General features: G+C 33.9%; 1 protein-coding gene across 2 annotated transcripts in view; it reads left to right on the top strand.

Moving 5' to 3' along the window:
• Window positions 1-12,409: 12,409 nt before the first annotated feature.
• LOC128999264 (unconventional myosin-XV-like) overlaps window positions 12,410-18,593 on the top strand; it is a 170,801-nt gene continuing 164,617 nt past the window's right edge. For both annotated transcript variants that reach the window (XM_054425659.1, XM_054425658.1), the window contains exon 1: window positions 12,410-12,556. The gene's annotated coding sequence lies outside the window, so the exon portion shown is untranslated. The remainder of the gene's footprint in view (window positions 12,557-18,593) is intronic.

Raw genomic sequence — 18,593 nt, 5'->3', positions numbered from 1 at the left:
TAGATGATAAGGGCGAGAAAAATAATAGCATTTATTTGTAGGTACTTATTATTTATTAAATATAAAGTGGTTTGTAGGTATTGGTGTGATGTATATTATAGTCAATCTGTTTACCGTGGTCAAATTGTTCAACATTTCCTTTGCTACAGTCAGCCCAGCACCGATAATAACAGAATCAGTCTATAAAATATTCAAAGTCTATATACTATACAACTAATTGCAACAGATCTAACATGGTAGAATACCTCAGCATGGCATTTACAGTAAGCAAAACGTACTTGAGGACGCGTCAAAAAGAGTTTCTTTAAATCCCAATTATGATTACTATTACCATCGACTACTATAAAGTATAAAATATTTGTTTATAGGCACACAACTTGCCTGGAAGGCCGCTATGTTTGCATCCCCAAATTTGGTACTGTATGTGTTTTCTAGTAACGCGAAAATTTGTTAAATATCACTGATTATGAATAAAACATTCTGGAGGTAAGTAATAAATCAATCTTACAATTTCGATAATAAAATTGATTTCCCTGTAGATTCTGTTAATTTATACATTTGAAATGGCGTTAAAGTAAACAAATTGGTTATAAGTGGCCATGTAGATAAGATGTCTACAGACGTATCCAAGATATATCATATTAGATTACGCATTCCATACAGCCTCAGAACTGTAATTGAGAATGCAATACCTATTAACATAGAATTTCCAATAACTGTTCAACAGTTCCTAACAGTAACTAGCTAACAGTCGGAACGCCTATTTAATCACCTCAGTCTATGATATACATTGCTTGACTAGTTCTGTTAATGATTTCATCGCACAACTCTTACATTCTACACTCGTTATGTTATTATGATGTTATGTATCTAATCAACAAAGCTACTCAAGCAGATTCAATGTATTTCCTGGTTTGTGTTGTATAAAAAAATGGATTCTTATTGCCTTTAGAATGCTAAAATATACATCTTACAGTTAGAGCGTTTAATATCATGTAGCCATTTGAATTCGCTGTATTAATTTATAATAAAGATTGCAAAATTGTGCAACAAAGCAAAAGGTTTTATAACATTAGTTCTCTCAAATTTGTATAGGCTACAACATACATTATATCCTTGTTATGGAAAATATGTATATGCCTATCAAAACATTAAGCAAAAAGTTAACAAAATAATCAAAAACATGTAATTTTTTAATGAATGTTGCAATTTATCTGTATGCATGCAAATGTACCTATAAAATAATCCTTTCAAGCTCAGCTTTATTTATTTCCTATTTAAATATCATTAACTTTAATGAGTACTTAGGTTTGCTGCTATAGGGAAGAAAATATGGGTTTTTTTTATTGAAATATTGATAACTTAGTATGAAGTAAACAAAATTACTTTATTGGGATTTTTTTCTGCAACCGTTAGGCATCAAACATTGCTTCAATATATGTTTGCAAAATTTTATGTTTTCAGGGTGAAAAATTAGAAAATCCCATTTTTACCCCCATAAACCACTGTTCCCATAGTCCGATCATGCTTTCGAATAAATGTAGGTTTACACGTTTATACCAAATTTCATCAGAATCGGATAATTTTTGCTCGAGTTATCGTGCTAACGGACACATAAATATATAAATATATACATGAATTTGAACGGATGGTGTTCTTGGCCTTTGGAGACCTCAAAACGAAAAAAATAAATCGGTCCCGGGTCCAGGTCTTACCATGAGACCTACGGTTATAGCTTATTCCCTATAGGGAAATTCGCTAAAATATTATTATAACTATCCTACCACGTGGTTGTACAAAATGTCATATCCTTGATTGTTAAAATAAGCTGGTTGGAATTGTAAAATAAATGCATTTGACAGTAGGTCAACGCGACTGTAAACATTGTGAATTTCCTCATTGGTTGCTATGGACACCAATCAATAATTACTTTTAAAACTCGCCTCAGAACTTTAAAAGCCCGTGGGACAGAGCAGAGCCCTAGGTAAATATCAAGGAGGAAAAGTCTTAGCACCAGCACCCCAAGAGGGTGGGAGTTATCATGGGGAAAACGCTGGACATACACATATACACTTTCCTTTTATATGTGTTAAATATACAAATGTGATATATATACAATATTATATTTTATATGCATTCAATATACAAATATACATACAGATGTATACAAACTACCTGGACAGATTTTGTGTATTTTGTTCTTCAGGAAAAAACATCATATAAAGAAAGTTGGGTATAAAATCTATGGTTTTCTGTACAATTGTCTAACTTACTAAAACCATAATTCAATAGTTTCAAAAGTCCGCAACAAAACAACTTAATTTAATAATACACTATTGTTTTACGGTCACATTAATTATATTAACTTTACAAAATGATGTATTTCGCACCAAATTATTTTAACTGAGTAGTTTACAGTACCAGTATAATAATCAGGTCGCCGCGACGGTTACATCCTGAAATAGTATATTTCATCACTAGGGCTTAAAGTGACTCTTTTCGACACGAGCTCAAGTTTTACTACCGAGGTGAAGCCGAGGTCGGGAAATGAGCGAGGGTTGAAAAGACACTTTGAACCCGTGTGATGAACTAAATTTTTTGTCATATTGCATTATTAATTAAACTAGGCAATAAACCAAAAATAATTGTCATATGTAAAGATAGTCTTTCAAAACTATTGCCTGCTTGTTTTCAATTCAACCAATGTAATTAAGCAGCTGTTTAGTAAGTAGTTCAATCATTTGTGTCTATTACGATTAGGTTACTGTACATAATACTATCGATATGTCAAACGATTGACAAGAACGCAACAATAAGCTAAAACCTTACCTAATAAATCAATCGATAAATAATTTCGATCCATGCGATTGCTACATTCGAGCTTTACAGCTGTTTACAACAGCAGATTTTTACTTCCTATGGACTAAAAAGCCTTTTTACTAGAGAGTAAAAATGATACTTTAGACCCGCAACGCATGCATAAAAACGGCTGTTTTTGCTCCAGTATGAGGAAAAAGTAGTTTTTAGATGGTTCCAGACTTTTCCCAGCTGAACTTGATCATTTCGATTTTACTTTTTTTTCACAAAAACATTTTTTCCTTCTATTTAAAGTCACAAAAAACATTCCACTCCATTATACCCTCATCTTGCATTCATATGTTAGAATGGGTTAACCTGGTAATAATTATGGAATTTTATCTCGCAAACTTCTCACGCATTTGATAAACCAACTGTATTACAATACTAATTAGATAGAGAAGGGAAATACAATGCCGTCTCGAGGGAATTCTGGGAAATCAGTGATGACGTAAACGCCCGGGAATTCCGAGAAATTCCCCCAAGTTATGTTCTAGATTTGGAATGAATCCTTCTAACTACTGTAAAAACAAGACTAAACATCTGGATTCGGCCTTACACTAATGAGAGAGATTTATTGCATAAGATATTTTATACTGCACATTTTGAAATCTCAATTAGGCCCCTAACTGTTGAAGATGTTAAATTAACGATAAGTGGAATCATACCTTACTCTTTTGGTGAACAGCAATTATTTCTCCTGCCACTGATGACATTTTATATACAACTTAAATTGGGTGTTATGATAAGTTAACTATGGTGGTAGGAAAAGTCTTGTGTTTATTACCATGGATCAAAGAAGTAGACACTAAATCTCCTCCTGCTATTATGGTATTATGACTTATGACTTATGACTTATTACGGGCTCAGTCATTGCCACTCGAGAACAAGCTATTCTGTGGAGTCTTGTAGCCTTAATCTTTGCAAAGGAGAATATGAAGGATTAAAAGTCCTATAAGCGAGTGTAGAAATTTGTGAATATCACCATTGATTTAAAAACACTGCCCATGTGTTAATAAACGACATCACCATGAAATAAGTAAACGTAATGTGTTTTTTATTTATTATTTATTTTGTTGAATCTGATGGCAGTTGGACATTGTAAAAGAGTAATCCGTTAATAATATTTAAAATGTGGGTTTTTACTGTTTTTGTAAACACCGATGGGTCAATTAATTTTCTCAAGTTTTATGGTAAGTTTAAAGGCCATTAAAGTACTCCCTCAGGATGTTGAGATCGGGAAGCATTGAACCTTTCCATGAAAATTTTTGTCGATTTTTAAAGTTTCATTGCCCATTTATGTAAAGCGTAAGAACTGCATGCAGACATATTTTATGTCGTATTACACATTATAAAAAACACACAGTACATTTGGCTACAGACATTTTACTGATATTTAATTTAATGTTTTGTGGTTAATAACTGCATACGATTAAATTATCTAATAATATTTCTAAATCTAAAACTTATTTCGGAGAGTAAATAGTTGTTTGGCACGAAATTAAAAGCTGGAAAAATGAAAGTCACCAATAATGTACTTCTGTTGCAGATAAATTAAATAAGACTTGTTCATCATTTGGCACAGATTTAATCAAGTCATTCAAAAATTCTTAGTAATTTACAGTTAGAAAATACAGGGTATATTTAGTTATTCCATAGATATTCTTCATCAAGATTATTTTTCCCTTTACATCTTCAAATTTTGTTGCTATACATCACTTATGAATTGCCGATAAGAATAACATAATATCAATGATTTTAAAAGGGAGGCCGTACTTATTTAAACTTATTGTATATTAAATCTAAGTTAAAACAAAATTTGGTTTCAGGGTGCAAAAAAATCAAACAAACAAAGAACAGTAGAAACTAACAATAAATGTAAAATCTACGCCGCACCGATTCAGGGAAGGCAACCTGAAGTCCCTGAACGTACTGCGTACAGTCGATAATGAAATGAAGGTGCTTTGTGAAATCGTACAGTAGATTGATGACAGGAATGAAATTCCATCTATATGAACCAAAACAAAAAAATTATCATTCAAATAGGCCATCCATCTATACTATTATAAAGAGGATGTGGTGTCTGTCTGTGTGTGTGTCTGCCTGTCTGTGTGTTTGTATGAGATAAACCACTACTGAACTGACTGGGCTCAATTTGGACTTTTGTCCAATTTGAGCCCAGTATCCTTGGAGCTGTAGCTTGATTTTTATAAAGTTTATAGAACTATTCCCGCTTCGATATTGATCTAGGACTCTCTGCCCCGCAGGTTTTCAAAGTTCTTACGTGAGAGTTTTAAAAGTAAACTAGTGTACCTGTTGCTCGAATTCGAGCAATTGCTAAGTATTACAGGTGTTATTTTAAAACGAATAACAGTCATAATTTCTAATGACTTAAAGATGTAGCCTACATAACAGATAGATATAATCAACATTTAATGTAAATAGTGTTTTCTACAAATAGCGTCACTGATAGCCGTATTAGGTCTCCAACATACATACATACATACATACATAATTAGGTAACATTATGTGTCCAAAAGCCTAACAGCACGACTCCCTTTCCCATACCCTGAGCAATAGGGATCATTGAGATTCGCTCTAACCTTTCCTCTCCCCTTCATGAGCAAGTTTTCATTCCTTTTCTCTCCTAGTTTTTGTTTGTTTCTTTTTTTTAACACCTGTATGTATCCCTGGTTTTTCCTATTTCCCTAGCTACTTTTCTCAATTAATTGTTTCCTTGTCACTCATCATGTTTTATTTTCTCATCTCTAGACCTCTCTTATCCAAGATTTATTCCTGTTCTCTTTTATTTGTTTCCTGATGTGAACAATACAAACCATTGAACATGTTATTTGGTTATACCTTAAAATCTATAATTGATTTTGTATCCTATGTAGCCTAAATAAGTGTTCACAGTCTGAGTTAACAAAAATATACTATTATCAAGTTAAATAATACAGTTCAATTTCATTTCTAAATTAAATGGTACGCCTAGAGGTGAAGCATTTTAAGGCATTTCCAAAGAACCAACATTGTCTCTTTTGCATACTGACCCCGTTGCAAGGCACGGACGGGTATAGCTGCTAATAGTTTAATATACTAGGTATTCAGTAGCTAATAGCTAAATATACTAGGTATTCAGTGTTTTACTCTCTAGAATAAATTTCTATCTGACATTGTAATTCGTATTGTTCTGTATGGGATTCAGCTCATTGTGTTGGAGTAAATACAATTGGTTGAGTCTTGTACAGGGTAGTGCGACGTTGCGTTTAGTGTTAAAAAGTAATTTACCTTATTTTAGAATTCAAATTTTGGTTAACGTTTAAAATACAGTTATTTAGTTTAGAGCTTAGATTTATTTAATTTGTGTGCTTAGAATAAAAAATTCAGTGATTAGAACAATTTTACAATAACCATAGACTGATGATATTGTTAACTCTTCCCCCGATCACGGATCAATAGTCTACTCGGGGGAATAATTCCTTTTTTCTTACAATGTATTGTAATATTGTTTTTATTTTATGTAATAAATCATTTTGACTTGAATTGAATTAAAGGAATGTATTTACAGATGTTAGTCAGATATATTATAATCAGATAAAAAAATATTCAGATACAGCAGCTGTTATATTTGGTTTTGTTTTAATTAGTTTGTTTATTTTTTCTTGAGGTAACCTTTTAATTCTACCATAGATTTCTATATTGCATCAAGAGAAGTGACGGTACGTTATTCTTATAATTTGGGATAGTGTTGAAACCTCTGAATTGTGTTTCAATTATTTACTTATTAGTTCAAAAGCCAGCAATTGATGTTGCAGACAAATGTTGCATACTGTATAATTAAATGGCACAAGAACCATAGAGTTTGGACTGACCCTTGTGTGTTCCAACTGGAAAAAACTCATCTGTAGAGTATTTTTCCTTATGACATGGACATTGATGAAATTCATTTACACCAAGAACAAGCGCTTAATCAACCAGCATTTTGCATTGGACAAGGCGGAGAAGAATCACCATATCTTCTCTGCGTTCTCTTCTCGTGGCTCGAGCAACGGATAAAACAACTACTGTAGGCTGTTTGATGGATATAAACGCGAGTTAAACCTGTAAGTAATATATGGTAGGCCTACAGATTAATTAATTGAACTAATACTACAAAGGCTGGTTTAATAAAAATATATATATTGAACTAACTATATTTAAGTTCTAAAAGTACACATCGAAAACAGGAGAATCGATTTAGTCAGAAAAATCATTTTTAAGGTTAGTTTACTTTTGCAGTAAGTTTCAGGAGTATAGCTTCTGACGAACGAAAACAACTTAAAACAGATGTGTGAACTGATTGGTGTGGCCTGCATGTGTTATTATAATAATTGGGACTTTCAAATTATGCTTTGCGAGTGTGCCCATGCACAAATTGGGCATTTTAATAGGGTTCAAAACCTAAGTCCGGAGAACAAAACATAATGCAATATCCTTTTATTTGTCAAAGATCTAGATCTACACCATAAAGACTGAAGATTTATATAGAGTTGCAGTTGATCAATGAGGTTGCAGTTTACAAAAAAGTAGTAGGGCCTATATTTAAAATCCACAGTCATAAACTGTTTTGCCTGTCTCTCGTTTACAATCTAAATCAGCTTAAACATCCAGCGGAAAGGATCAACTTCAACAACATAAATACTACGGTTCAAATGTAAACAGTTATAAAGAAAGTTAGTCATAAATATTGCCATTGAAAGGGAACTCTAAAAATAACTGAAACTTTAGGGGTGCCCTTTGAAAATATCCTTTTCGTTACCAGTCATAGGTGTACTGGATAATAAGCTTCAAAAGACACCTCAATTGTGAAAATCGGTAAAGCTGAAAAAGGGATGCAACTGATAAACCCTTTATTGTATTAAGTATGTACGTTATCATGAAAATTAACTGTGACACACGTTAGTAATTTGAAATAATCAACAAATATCATCTTTAAAATTATTAAAGTAATGTATAAAAAACTGAGAATACTAACGAAAATATAGTGTTCAATCCCGATGTATATTTTACAAATAGCTAATAAAAAGAATCCTGTTAACAAAAAGATAACTCCGCTTAAAAAAAGGACTACACAGAGTAAAAAGTACTACACTTAGAACTAAGAAAGTCAATGGAAATAGGCAACAAAAACCATAATGTCAACTAGTAAAAATAAAAGTATTTGAACTATTTGACCTACTCGCTTAGCTCGTCCTACATAGGATTCTATGGAATTCTTACCTTGAAACAGCTGTTAGTTGACATTCGTCACCACGACAAACAGACAGACAGACAGACAGTACAAGTCCGTTAACCTAACTTTCTATCACTTTACAGTTAGTCGCCACTTTCGGTACAAAGCTGTCAATGTCATTGCTCGGTGCTCACGACTACATGGGGGCCAAGCTTTGATTCAGTGAATACCGACAGTATAGTAAGACCGTCTATCAAAAACCAGCATTAGCGAATCTGTATGCTTTTGAAACTAAAATTTGTGATTAATTAAGTTACAATTCCAAACCACTGGATGATGAACAGGTTTTTTAACAATACTAGCAACCACAAGCCACTTTGCGTGTAAAGTATTTTTGCTATTGACAGTGAGTTATCGTCTACAAGAGCATAATTTGATGTTATGAATTATTATGTTAATGAACTGATTTATTATGTTATTTTACTGAACACAACAGGGCAAATGAACTTTAATAACTCCCAGTCATTATTTATTGTTTCGAAGGAAATGGTAGACTTGTGAAAATGTTGAACGATTAACTAACAAAAGCTTAGGTTTATACCCTAGTTTGTATGGTACTTTATTATCAACATTAATATCAAGATGCTAAAACGATTACCTAATGCTCTAAGATATGCTAATAATTAATCCATTTATTATACCTTTTTTGAAGGACTATATAATTATATAGTTTGTTGTAAAAACTTTCGCTTGACTTAGGTATCATATACAGAAATAATAATCGCTTTTCATTAATACATTGGGTAAAACATTTTTTTTATTTTATCTTCATAAATTTAGTTTTTATTATGTTCTGCAGGATAGGAACAGCCGTGGACATCAACTGTACATTTTTGTAATATTAATAATCATCAGTTCATTATGCCGAATAACACAGTTTTTTCTGATTGATTAAAATTCCAATGTTTTGATATTAATTATTTGTTTGGTTTATCTTAGGTTTGAAGCTTGTTGTTTCGCACATTCTTTATTAGGCTACTCTTTCCCTTCTTCCCTCTTACCCACAAAAACTTTTAAATTAACCTTTAGGGAATCTTTCGGGGAGAACAGACTCGGAGCTGTCATTGACTATATGGTATATAGTGGCGTATTGTTTGTTGCAGAGGGTTGGTTTCTCAGAACCACTGTTGGCAGACTATCCTACACCAATGAATACAGAACCTATTCATTGCCTATACTCATTTGAGGCGACTGGCGAGTCCTCAAATGCAGAGGAACCCCTCTTCGCTTACGGGGACACCGAAACTGCCACGACGTTTTACGACCATGCTCCATACTGAAACTGCCACGGCAATTAGTGAGGATTATAAGGGTGTTTTTGAGAGGGATAGAAACACTGAAACTGCCACGGCGGATTCCCCAGATAGACGGGGAGAAACGGGAGACTTAAAATTCCCATTTCTGTCTTAACCTTTTAATTTCTTTCACAATAATACGTTGATTGGAAAAATAAGTGATTGATTTGCCCTTTCGTATTTATATTTTAGGATTTATTTTTATGTTAATTTAAGTTTTTAGTGTTGCGACTTTTAGAGTATTTACTTTATAAGTATTTATTCCGACTCTTGAGAATATATTTACTTTAATGAATGATTATTTACCACTAAGAAACAAGTTTTATGTTCATTTACCACTTATATAACACTGCATTTTATATGATCTGTTCGACGCTTTTAATTACACTAGAGGTGATCAAATACTAATATAATACTGTAAAACTGTAATATTCAAAAATAGTTTTATTCGCCCAAGACGCTAGGTTGCAGAAGTACAAATACTGTACCCAACCTCCATGGTCTGCAGAGGGGCGTTCACGTGGAATCTCAGTGGAATGCCCTCCTATTAGCTTGACTCATGTAATATTTTTCAAATTCGGTATTTAATTTCATTCTGATTAAACATGAGAAAATTGGAAGCAAATTCGTGTTGATTTCCCACCAGGCGTAACATCCGTGAAAATTTTCTGTGATCATAGAAACGGCCGAGATTATTACTTGCGATCACGGAAATGCCTAAAAATGGAGAATTGTCGTAAGAAACTTTAAAAAACATCTGTGATCGTATGTTACGATCGTGGCCAAATCCGTGATAATTTCTAGCGATCAAAGTAAACTACGACAGCAATGATGATGACCGGTGATGATTTCACAATTGCGGCAACATTCGCATTCATCTCCAGCGATTATTTTAACACCCGTAACTATTTTTCGCGATCGACGAAAAATTAATGATCATCTTGCACTTGCGGCTTAGTGTGTGATGATTTATCGATATTGCGGCAATGTCCGTGGTCATTTCTACAGTAGTTTCTCGCAATGGCGTTTTTCGATTACGCAAAACGTGTAAACTCTTGTGTTTTCGGGTGGATTTTACGGCAAATATTTTACCATTTTTATATTCGATTTCTTACTAAATTCAATTACAACTCATGGACTTTTTCCTGATAGTTAAAATTCACGCGCTATTCCCGGTTTCTAGGTTGGCAGAATTAAGTGACCCTGAATTATCACTACAAGTAGCCTAGGCTAATTAAGATTTATTTTTTACCAACCGTATCTAAAATGTATACTTATCAATTATGAAGTTTTTATCTGGTATTATTAATGTAAACCTGCACATTATTCACCTTATGTATACAAGTATAATTGTATCTGTATATTTCTTGGCCTAGTCTTGTATTTTATTTGTATTTCGTACTAAACAAGATCTGGACAGACTCGAACTTAATTCTGTGTATTCTAGTCATCACAAAGGATCTCATACTTCGACGCCAATTCCTAAGACAATTGGAACGCAGTGCGCGCAGTATTTCCAACTCATTGCTGAAAAGCATGTTTTCATGGTATTCCCAGCTCATTTCTAAATACATTACCTCCACCGCAGCCCGCAGAAGTGAATTTCAATTTGTTTTATTGGATTCTTACTAAAATTGTCCATAAACAAGACATATTTATTCCCTATTTAAATAACATTCGATTTAACAAACACCTAGGGTTTACTACTACGGCGAGGTCAAAAGTGTTTTTTAGCAAAAAATTAATAGTATAGGATGAAATCAATGAATTCGCCAAATATGATCAACATATTTATCACAATTGTGTTTTATTTATACTTCAGGACACGTATCCTGTTGTGCTATCATTTGCATTAGATTATGTTTCTTCTTGTGCAATTTTGACGATGCCTACCTACACCTTGGTATATTTATAAACTGAAAACTTCCAAATCCAATGATAAAATATGTGTTTATCGAGTTCTTTAACGCCAGTAATTCACTATAACGGGTTAAGAGCATTAATATAATACATTTAGTAAGAAGCATTTTACATTCCATTGCAATCTTAACACGTTGGGTGCTGATGACGGGAATTCCCGCCATTGCTTAACATTGAAATAAAAGCAATTTTCATGTTCAAACATGTCAAAGGCACTTTAAGTGTTAATCCTTTAGAACATATTAATTCTGACTTCATCGGTAGTTAAATGTCTTTTTCTATTGATACTTGATTTAAATAAGTACAAAGTTAGTATGGCCTCTTTTAAGTAGCGACATGAAAAGCATTTAACTTTATGAGCAAAGTAAAGTGTTGTGTTTCAAAATCGTCACTGTGATGAGTTAGGGATATTCTCATTCCCGTTTCTCCCTGCACGTTGCCAAACCAACCTCCCCTTCCTGAGGAATCCGCCGTGGCAGTTTCAGTGTTTCTAGCATTCTCAAAAACACCCTTATAATCCTCACTAATTGGCGTGGCAGTTTCGGTATGGATTATGATCATAAAACGTCGTGGCAGTTTCAGTACAGCCCTTCGCTTACATACCTATTATTAACATACAGTCTCAGTTCAGAAGCAACCATGTGTCATTGTTGCATAGAAAATGCAGGTGTTTGGCGGGATTCAAACCCGTGTCTTTAGGACAGATATCTTGCACTGATATCGAGGCAAATCCACTCTTCAGCTAATTCATAAATGTTTGTTACTGTCATTACAATTCCAATCGCACATTTGAAAACTCACAACTTTTGTTACTGTATTTTCTATCACAAGCAACATTTCCTGGATTCCAAAGACAAACAAACCCACTAGAGACTCCAGAGTCCAGACCAGAGGTCCAAGTTGCGTTACCAACATCAAGTTACGCAAGGCTCCATTCATTCTCAAGATTGGCAACATTGGTCTCGCCTGTCCACCAGGTAGCTGCAAGCTGCGGCGTTGCCACATCGTGCGGCTACAGAGGTGACGGCAACACCGCCGAGTGAAAGCCATTCGTCGACGACGCTGCCGCGTATTCGACGTATTGTGTCTACAATCCTCCATCAGTTCGAATAGTGTTTACTTCGCACGTTTCATTCAATCCGTGACCGCTTCTGTGTGTTTTGTGGGGTGTTGTGAAGTTACTGCTTTGTTTCTTCGACGGGATTATGAGGTATGTTGATTCCCTCGTATGTCTTCATAGGTTAGGTGCGGCCGATGGCATTTGACATCTGGTGAATGTTTTGGAATTTCTTTTGAGGTTGGTGCAGTTTTGTCATGTGATTTTTGTACGTGGGGTTTCTTTGTTTCGTGGCGATTTCAACGAGTGGTTCGACAGAAAGTGGGCAATCCAAAATGTCTGTAAAGATAGGGCTTGCATAGTACCGTAATGTATTTTATACAGGAATTCCAAAGTTATTTATTGAGCTGATAACAGTTCCACGTCGCGGAAGTATTCATGTGTGTAAAGCAGTGGTCATAAAAACATAAATCCAATTGTTTTCGTCTGGTTTGATCGGAAACGTTGGAGTATTTTATTCCAAAACCTTGAGGCATGAACCATAATGACTTTACTTCAAGCTAATCTTAAAGAGTAAATTCCAAATAAAATCTCACATTTTTTTGGAAGGTAGACATGTGCAGGTGTGCTTTAATGTATAATTGAAGCTGCATGAGTGAGTCATGAGTGTAGAAGGACTGGAATTTAATCTATTTTGAAAATCTGGTGTGATGCGGCATATTGCTTTATGCTGAATGGTTGAATCAAATATTGAATCCTAATCCCGATGATCTGATTTTGGCTGCATACAGACTGATCCGCGGTAGAGGGTAGTTATGGATCATTCAAACTGACCCGGGGGTCTTGTAGGTAGATAATAGGGTCGCTTGAAACATGTGATCTGACCCGCGAGTCGTTGAGGGAGGACGGGAAATTCTTCAGGCTTCTACGGGGAAAATAAGTTGAGCAACAGACAAAGTCCTTCCTTGTACAACCAGTAATATGATTTAGCCTAAAAGCTTATTTTTGCAATTAAGTTCATTTGGCTTAAATATTGCTATCGTTTTTTAAAATCTTTCACTTAGTAAAAACTAATTGTTATTTAGTACAAACCTACAGAAATACATCAGTGATAACTTACATTGCTATAGGGTTCTAATTGAGTGATTATAACTTACTCTAAGTTTTAAACAATTTTTGAAGGTTTTTTTGTCATTTTAATCTTTGTATGTTAAGCTGAGCTCAGTGTGTAGCGAATGCTTCGCCCCAGAGCCAGGGCTCTTAAAGCGCCTATGCTAATCCTATAGAACGCTAACATTTAGAGTATTACTCTATTTGTTACAGGGTTCTTTTTACTATCCTTAAAAATAATACATCGTTTGTTGTAAATTATCATTGGTGCCATTTGTTTTGTCTGATGTAGCTTTCTAAAATTTAAAAATATAGGCCTAGTTTTTTTATTTAAGTTTAGGATATGGTTATGTATTTCTTAGTTCTTGTAAGCTTTTTATGATAACAATATATTTGTTATTAAATTGGTACGTTTGATACTTACAGAAAGTAGTTTGATAATAATGATGGAAACAATTAGTAATATGATTTATATTTAATTATTAATACACAAGTTATCGTATTACTTTGTAATCATAAAAAAACGAATTCTATTAAATCCCTTGCGCACAATGAAAGTGATGTATTTACGTAAAAGTATTCAGTGCGAATTCATGTTTCTTGATTCATAATTCGAAAAATAGGTTTACTTTAAAGTAAAGTACAGAATTGGCTTATGACTATTAATAATACAAAAAATCAAGTACAAAATAGTTAGTCGCTAGCGCATTATGTGGCTGGCTCACACAACTACGTTCTTTTTTAACAAAACACTGGCTACAGAGCTGGTCCATTTAGATGGGATGTCTACTTCAGTATCCAATAGTCAATGCTTGTATTTAATTTAAGTCATATTACGTAAATGATATTAAATCTATCAATTTATTTCCGTAAGCGAATCGGTCCCCATTAAATATCCCGACCTACGTAAAAGGTAGAATGGCTGTTGAGGATTCATTTTAAAGCTCAAGGTCCAAGGACTGTGGGAACAAATTATATCAGAATATCAAAAATATCAGAAGTGTCAAAAATTACCCCTGCTCTACACCACAGGCTGTCAGAGATTCAGTCATTTTCTAATGGAAGTACTGTACTGCTAAGGTTTTTCGATAAGCTGTTTTAAACATACCAGCTGAAAACATTACGTATTTGTGTGTTTATTGTTTTTAGTGTTCTGTTTTTAGGTTAAAATGTTTATGCGGTGTTTAAATGTATAGTATTGGGCGAATACCGCGACTAAATGTGTAAAAAAGTGTGCATTTAATTTAAATTTGTACACATAACTATAAATCAGTAATTACTGCTATTACAATTACAATATTGTTGTATTGACAATATGTTTAAAATATTGGCGGCGAACTACGCGATACCCGTATCAAAATACAATGGCGATTATATAGTAATTAGTAGTGGGAGGAATATTTAATTCTATTCAAGACCTTCATACCTACCTTGTTTGGTGTGTATATTAATAAAAAAACAATCCTGAATGATAAAATGCTGTAAGATCATCTATAATTTTAGTACTATCTAAACAAAGCTGGAATATTCTTTCTAGATCATTCCAGATTAACTACTATCACGCACTTCCATAGTTAATTCATAAAGCTATAAGACCTCCTAGAATATTCCAGATAGTTTTAGAAAACCATGAAATAATGAATAAAATATAATATTTTCATGTACACGCATATTGTAGGCCTACGTTGCCTTGTCCAAAATACTTTTTTTTTTTGTACCCAAACCATGCGATATAGGATGAGGAAGAGGTCATACACAGGTACACTCACCCTATAAGGAATTTGACGTCTTCTCTGTAAAAATGTCTTGCGTAACGATGTCTATTTGGGTGAAGAATTCCGAAAACTCGACCCGGTCGAGACGAAGTATGCAGTTTGAAAAAACTTGATATTGCTGTAAGATGTTGACTTGAGTGTGATTATTAGGATATAATAGTATTAATTTTATGTTTTAATCATTGATATAGTTACTTGTACTCTAAACCGTGTTGAACGCCCATAGTCATAGCACTAAGAAAGACTTTATGTTAACTTTTTGCCAATTGTAGAAACCATTTGATATCGAAACTTATAGAATATTTGGACGGAATTGAATACACACAATAAACTAAATAAAAAACTAAACTAGGCTAGCTATATCAAGCCAAATAAATTAAATTGCTCAAATGAGCTAATAGGCTAAATCATATTAGTATGGGTATATAAGCAAATACTAAGTATATTACTCAACTTATTTTCCCGTAGAGGACGGGGAGAATTCCCATGCCTCCCTCAACGACTCGTGGATCAGATCACAGGTTTCAAGCGACGCTATTACCTACCTGCCAAACCCCCGGGTCAGTTTGAATGATCCAAAACTACCCTCTGACCGCGGATCAATTCGAGCACACGCCTGATTTTATACTGTTTTGAATTCCCCAATGCTAATAAGCTTAGGCAATTTGTTTACCATTTTGATAGAATCTCTGCTGACTCACAAATAGGCTACAATCAGAAAAATGAAATGAGTAAAACTTATTATTGTGAATTGTTGTTTAAACTAGAATATGGTTTTTCTTTCAGTTCACCCCAATATAGCCTAGGGTTTTGCGCGTAGTTTTCTACCATTCATATTTTATTGCTACAGTTTATCTTGTTCTGAACATCTTACGTTTGTAGAATAATAATTATGACGTTAAACAACCTTTTTACGGAGAATTATGTGTTAGGGTTCTGTTATTCATTTACTTCTGTTTGTTATTTATATATATAGGCCTATGCATTTTGTTACCACATGTTTACTTGCAAACAATTCACAGACTTTACTCTAACGTAAAATGACGCATGACCGTAAATAAATAAATAAACATTCATATGGTAAGTCTAATTGTACGCGTATATCATGCGATAAAATGTCAGTTCAACTAGCCTTGAAGTTACAACATTTCACAAGCTTACTTCCAGATAAGCTACAAAGGAGCATTCTTTGTTTCAACTCCTTCCTTTAGATGCTCAACTCTACACTGATATAGAACTTTCGCGTTGTTGCATCCGACAGTCAATGTCAAAGAAGCATTTTCATCTATCTTTAAAACAAACGTTTTGAATTTTAACATTCACCTACAGATTTGTTGAGGTAATCTTCAAGACGAGTCTAACCTTTACCCGACCTTCAACTAACTGTATTTATAGCTTTGACGAATGTCTTCCCGGTATTGGTACAATATCAATTGTATATCATTCACTAGTCACTGAATTCTCTCAATGTTTTCCAACTATTGTTGCAAGTAAGTAAGATTTTCTCAGAGTTTCGTCACTTTCGGTGCACCAGGGCAGACAATACGTTTTCCCCATGTTTTCATTGACAGTCATTTACTACATTGTTTCAGTGTTTCTTGTTATCAATTCATTGGCAAGTCTGGTTTTATCCCTATAACTTACAGTAGTTTCATTAGTCATTCGATTTATTAACTTGACCTCAGTCAAGGTGTCCTTAGCAAATTTCTGAGTATGCAAATTAATAGTTGGGTAAAAAATGTTGGAAATCTTACACATTTGCAGTACTCTTAATCTATTTTTAGTGATAACCCATTGCTTTTATATACTAAAACAGTCTAAAGCAGAAATACCACATTCAAAAACAGAACGTAGGAATAAGAATAAGAATAAGAATCGTTTATTGCCATAATAATACAGAAATGTATAGGGCAAAAGTCACTAAAACTAAACAAATAAAATCAGACCCATAAAAATAAAGATACAAACTTCTATACTATTTACATTTTAAAAACGAAGAAACACTGTAAAATTCCTTATCCACTAAATATTCCCTCAAACCATGCTTACATTTTTTTTAAATCATTTTTGCCCTTGATTGAATTGGGAAGAGAATTGAAAAGATGGATACACATAGAGAATGACTGTTTTTTTTTTTTTATGAAAAGCGGTACGGGATTTTGGAATAGGTAGGTCAAATTTATTTCTAAGATTGAAGCTGTGGTGAGATGACTTGTGAAAATGAAACATGGTTGAATTCTTTTTTAAGAATGACAAGGATTTAAAGATGAAAATTGATGGGAAGGTCAGCATTTTATTTCTACGAAAAACGGATCTACAAGACTCTCTGTATTTTAAGTTAAAGATTAATCTGATTGCTCTTTTTTGCAGTTTGAATATTTTCTTAGTTTGGAGCTTGTCGTTACCCCAAACGGGCACACAATATGTAAGAAAAGGGTAAACAAGACCGTAATAAGATGTCAGAAGGACGCGTCTGTCTTGATAACAGGAGAGCCTACGAAGAAGGAAAGCGCTAGTACTAAGCCTATTGTGAATTTTGTCGATGTGGCTGTGAAACTTTAGAGTGCTGTCAATGATTACTCCTAAATATATTACACTAGAAGATGAAACTATATTGATGTTGTCGACTGGTAAAATTAAAGACTCAGACGTGCTTGACGAATTCTGTCGTATACGAAAGTCTAAAAGTGACGTTTTTCTGAGGATTAAGATGCAGAAAGTTCTCGGATAGCCATTGGAAGACAAAATTACTCTCAATAAATGTTTTGATCTCTAGCTGTGAATGATTTGGACTGGACACAATGAGGGAAGTATCATCAGCAAACAGTTGTAACTTAGAATTGGACACTACAGGAGGTAGATCATTGATAAACATTAAGAAAAGGACGGGCCCAAGAACAGACCCCTGTGGCACATCTGCACTTACAAAACGCTCATTGGAAATCTTGCTACACCAACAACCCAAAGAATCGATGTAAGGGACTTTATCAACTTGCCTCCATCCCTTAACATACGAAGACATCCAATCTAAAGCTTCTAGGCTAGTTGCAATAAGTGTGCTGCTGGCAGCTGTTGTAAGTTATTTCTCTTTTAGCTGTCTATGAGAGTCGATAGATAAGTTATGTAAAATATGCTGCAGATAACGAGGAACCTTTTTATTTTGAAATTGATTTCACCCTTACAAAAATCGCCAAGAAACACAAATAGAAAACTATGTGAATTGTTGAATGGCTGCTTCACCGTAGTGTACTGAATGGCTGAATCAAATGTAATATAGTATTTTACTGCCAACTAAGCAAGTAACG

This window comes from Macrosteles quadrilineatus, unplaced genomic scaffold (assembly GCF_028750875.1).
Source record: "Macrosteles quadrilineatus isolate MER2022 unplaced genomic scaffold, UCM_ALF_1.0 Scaffold_8__2_contigs__length_117827958, whole genome shotgun sequence".
In the NCBI taxonomy this organism is placed as follows: Eukaryota; Metazoa; Arthropoda; class Insecta; order Hemiptera; family Cicadellidae; genus Macrosteles; species Macrosteles quadrilineatus.
The sequence above is the reverse complement of the archived record's forward strand: the minus strand, read 5'-3'. Positions and strand labels throughout refer to the sequence as shown.